This window comes from Sus scrofa, chromosome 8 (genome assembly GCF_000003025.6).
Source record: "Sus scrofa isolate TJ Tabasco breed Duroc chromosome 8, Sscrofa11.1, whole genome shotgun sequence".
In the NCBI taxonomy this organism is placed as follows: Eukaryota; Metazoa; Chordata; class Mammalia; order Artiodactyla; family Suidae; genus Sus; species Sus scrofa.
The window spans coordinates 54,234,277-54,239,562 of NC_010450.4; the positions used below are offsets into that span (position 1 = coordinate 54,234,277).

At 45.3% G+C, this 5,286-nt stretch overlaps 1 pseudogene; it reads right to left on the reverse strand.

Annotated features, from left to right (window-relative positions):
* LOC110261954 lies at positions 259–1,080 on the reverse strand (annotated as a pseudogene).

A 5,286-nucleotide genomic window follows, 5' to 3' on the forward strand; every position in this document is an offset into this window, starting at 1 on the left:
CTTTAAAAGTCAAATATTGCTAAATAAATGAATACATCTGCCTTAGATCTGAAGACATATGTATCTACTAGAAGGAAATTACATCATTATCTTATTAAAAATTTTAGAACATTACAGAAAAGTAGATTTCAATTAAGCATACATAAAAATTAAATACATGAAAGAATAATTTGTGTTATTTCATATGTCTCACAATCTTGATAATTTGGGAAGAAATTTTCTCATTACCTTTCTAATGTCTTTGTTCCACAAACTATATCATAGGATTAAACACTGGGTGAAAATTGTATAAAAAAGAGAGAGCAGTTTGTCTATTCCCTCATACTTATTGGATGTAGGTTTTAAATAGGTGACACTGGCTAATCCATAAAATAAAAGAACAACAATGATATGGGAAGAGCAAGTGAAAAATGCTTTGGCTTGCCCTGTTTTTGATGGCAACTTCAAGTGGTGGAGATAATTCTGAAATAGAACCCAAGAATCAGCATAAGAGGAAGAGTAACATGTAATACAGCAAATATATAGACCACCACCTCATTCACAAAGACGTCTCCACAAGCCAGATTAAGTATTGGCAGGATATCACATAAGAAGTGATCAAATTGGTTAGAACCACAAAAAGGGAAAGAGAAAATCTGGCATGTTTGTCCTTTCTCAACTGGAGCTCCACTGAGCCAGGAGGACACAGACCTTGGGGTTCATTACTAGAGGGTAGTGTAGAGGGTTACAAATGGCCACATAGTGGTCATAGGCCATCACAGCCAGAAGGAAACATTCTGTGCCTCCCAGCATAAGGGAGAAACACATTTGTGCAGCACAGGTAAAAACAGAAATAGTTCTTTTCTGGGTCCAAATGTCCATGAGCATCCTGGGAAGAGTGACAGATACATAACATATTTCTAGGAAGGAAAAAATTCTGAGGAAAAAATACATGGGGGTCTGAAGAGTGGCATATTCTTTCGTTATTATAATAATGATACTATTCCTCAATAGGATAATCAAATAGATGACTGAGAAAATCCCAAAAAGAAATGAGTGAAATTGGGGAATATCAGAAAAGCCCAAGAGAACAAATTCCATCATTATAGTAAGAGTTGTTTCTATAAGTTTCAAATTATTTTCTCTCTATGGATTTACATTTCTGCATTTTCTTCTTTTATAATTGAATTGAGACATGAGGTTTGGTTGTAATAATTTCTTAGTTACTTTGTCACATTTGTTTTCTGTGATTCTGGGAGATTTGATGTGAAACAGGAAATATAAACTCATCTGCAGAAAAAAATCAATTCAATAAATAAATTGCTTTAATTATATTCCATGTTATATCTGCATTTTAGTTATATGAATATGAGCCACATGCCTAGATATTTTAATTTAAATTATGGTATGAGAAGGGAGTATGCAGATGATTTATTTCTTTTGATCAAAACTCAAATTCAACAATTACTTTGTTGTAGAAACTGCAAAAACCATGGCAGAGGAAGGAGAAAAATGGCATTCAGAGATATGGAAAAGCAAGGTTTATTCAGCACAGGTGCAGGCTCAGAAGTGTCACCTCCAGAGTCTGAGCACCAGGTCTTTGTTCTCAGCAACTTTTACACATTACAAGCTCTCAATTTTCCCATGTAAGCATCCCAGACCTCCCCCCTTCCTGAGCTGACTGTGTTCCTCCCTAAGAAACTGAGCAAGCAAGGTTACAGAAGTGAAACTGATAAGCAATACTGGGAACATGATTAGCAGGGCTGCTGGTTTGGGCATAGGGTACATAGTTGTTACATTATTACAAGAAGGGTGGTATGAGCTGAGCATAGCTGAAAATGCTTGTGGCTGCCTTTTTAGCCAAAGGGTTGGGGGAGTTGTTCCTTAGTTAAAACTCTTATTTCAACTTGACCACTTCCATGATTTTAATTCCCAATCAATCTGGTCAATAACATAATATCTGTCCTATAACATCTATTGTTTTCAGGATATTTTTGTAATGTTTTTAACAGTGAACCAAACAACTGTTTTCATTACAAAATAAACTATCAAATTAATGTCACAGTAGGCAGTAGCAGACATTGTACCTGTGCAAGGCAGTGAATGACAGCAACAAATGCTCAAAACTTCTCCCCAGGTCTTACTTGTGTAGCCTTTTATTTTCTTTTTTATTAGAAGTGTGTGTACCCCTCCCTTGTCTAGGTAAATTTAATCTCTTATCCAGCTCTGTGCTTGAGTGAAATAAATGAAAAGGGATGCTAATTACATCCATTTTTTTTAAATATGGTAACGAGCAAATATGACAATATGAAAGAAAACCTAAACCTTTTTTTTTGGCGGGGGTGAAGCATAAAGAACAGCTTTATTGCTTTGCCAGGCTAAGGAGGCCACAGCAGGCTAAGGACCTCAAAACTGTGTCCTCCCTTGAGAGGGGATAGCAAGGAGTTCTATAGGTTTAGCTTAATGGTGGGCGTGGGAGTGGGGGAGCTGTCTAGAAGCATCAGGGTGCTTGCATTCTTCTCCCTGGATAGGAGATAGGATAGACCATTTCAAAGTCATCAAGGCTGGAGTCAGGTGGTCCATGGAATGTTTCTAGTGTCTTTGGGGTTATGGCATTTTGACCTTCTCTCTGGAGTGAAGATTGCTCATCCACAGGGCGGGGGGGGGGGGGGGGGGGGGGCATCCTTAGGGAGTGTTTCAAGGGTAGAGAAAACACCAGGTTCACTACAACTCTGACTCGACAGTAGTCATTAGTCATAAGTTCATAAGTTCGTGGGCCAAGGCAAGCCGTAACCTAATGGAGACTATTTCAAAGTAGCTTTTAGCTGTAACAATGTCTCCGGCTCCAACACACCAGCACTCCAGGGCTTGAGCTTGGTTTCAGTTTCAGAGGAGGGAATTGTGGCTCCAAGAATTAACCCCTTTGTTCCTTTGGTTTCTGTGGGCCTGGTTCGGGGAGCCCATCCACATCACCGCCTTTTGAGAGGCCATCTGACAACTGTTTCAACAAAGCGACGTCGTCTCAAAACAAGGAAACCAGTTCCATGAAATGGAGGGTCTCTCCCTCCCTCTCCCTCCCTCTCCCTCCCTCTCCTTCTCACTCTCCTCTACCCACAGCTCATGGCAACATGGGATTCATTCCAAGGGGAGGGGCACCACTTGAGACGCAGCACACAGCCTGGCGCTGGACGCCAAACCCGGCCCGGCCGGCGTGACCCTCCCCCAACTCGGAGGGGGGAGGCACAGGCCGCATTAGGCAAAAGAGCAGCGCTTGGCCCCCACCATGGGGGGGCCAGCGCACACCTCGCACAAAGGCGGCTCTTGCCCACACACTGTGGCAAGTAGGCAGCTACTGCCTGCAGACTTCAGAGGAGTAGCTGAAGTCCAGGTACCCCAAGGCCCCCCTCTGAGAGCGCTAGAGAAGACTTTCTCACCGAGGGCGCGTCGTGCCCCACACACCATCGCTCGCCCCTTCGGGGACCCACAGGAGTGGGAACACACTCCCAAAAAGTGGGAAGCCAGAAGGGGGGGGTCTGCGGTATGGGTAAAGCACACAGCCCATGAGCGTCCAAGGTCAGAGCCGGGAGGGCAAGAGTCTGTGCTGCCACCAGGCTTGCCTTTCAGACTTTTCCACGTGGGTGGAGGGGTGCCATCTCCAAAAAGCCAGACGGGGACCCCCCTTCACATCTCCCGGCCCACCGCGGTCGCTCTGTCGCTCTCACGACCACATGCAGCCTTCCCGGTTAAGGGAGAAGCATGGGGTGTGCCGCTCAAGGGCCAAGGGCTGCCCTCACTGGCACACAGTGAGGGAGACCCATGACACGGGGTCCACCTGAGCCCCTCCCGGGGAGGGGGATACAAGCTTCCCCTGCCTTACCATCTCGACCCCCTCCCCCGAGCTTTAGGAAGCTGCTCGTGGGCCACACCACCACCACAGTGGGGACCCGAGGGGACTCACCGCTGGGAGAGGAAAACGACACTACCGCTCGGCCTCGGGCATCTGACAGGCAACCCGGAGTGCTCCAGGGGCACCACAGAGGACCAGGGGAGGCACACTCATGCACCCGCAGAGATGCAAAGCATGGCAGCGAGGGAGGCCTCCCCCACTTCGGGGAGGGACCGCCCACAAGGCACACGCCAAGGAGGCAAAGCGAGAATGCCTGCTGCTGCGGCCCAAAGAACCCAGCCCCCCCCCCCCCCCCCCCCGACTGACACCAGAAGGCAGCAGGGCGGGAGACCAGAGGTCAGGCCAGAGGCCGCACCCCTATCTTCCCCCACAACACCCGCAGGTGGGGGAGGAGCAGCGAGGGGCCCGCGGACAGAATGAGAGTGAGAGGCTGTCCCTCATCTGGCGTGGCTTAGGCCCAAGCCCAGGAGAGCGCCACATCACCACATTGATGTAAACCTTTTTTTTTAATCATTTCATAATTATGTTGGTTGACTTGTCTGTGATTCTGATCTTACAAGGAGATGAAACTCTTTGTAGCAGTGGGTGAGCAGAGCATTCCTAGAAGGGGGTCAGCACTGACTGAGGTTCACCCCCTAAGCATCAATGCTGCAGTCGCACTGTACACATGACACATGGAAACAGTGGTCACTCAGGAGGAGAAGCAGGTTCAGATCCCACCTGGGGCAGGAGAGGGATGGCCACAAGAGCTATCATGGAGTATGAGAAATGTTTCAAAAAATGCCCTCATCTTTTAGGGAGAACTGTCAGAATTCTACTTTGTGGGATTATTTATCCTTTGCGTAACTGTCCTGCCCTCTGAGATTGGAAATGTCAGCCAAAAAGCAGAAGCTAATGTACCAACCCTAAGGTATTGGTAACATGTTTGAGGTGGAAAATGAAACCATGGAAGAAAAATGACTGTAGCAATCTATCCCATTAAAACTAATTTGAACCACATCTGCAATTATAGGTATTACAAAGTGGGATAATCTTGCTATTCTAGGAGGAGTTAGCAAGAAATATTTGGGATAAAATTAGAAATACATGGTGCTTTAGAGACTGTTCCTGGGGCAATAGTAGCAGCTTTCTCCCAGATTTAAAATTATTTTGAAATCTATTTGGGGAAGATGCCAAATATACCATTCACAGACTGCTTTATTAATAGATTTTATTGGAGTATTGTTGACTTACACAGAATTCTAAACTGAAGCATAACACTGCTGCTCAGACTTTTCAGAGGAAAATGAGTCTTTTCAAAGACTCAACCCAAAAGCTAGTTACTAAAGATAGTTGTAAATACTTTTTTTTTTTAAGTTGGGAATTTGTCATATCTGTGGACAAATAAGCTCATTCAATGC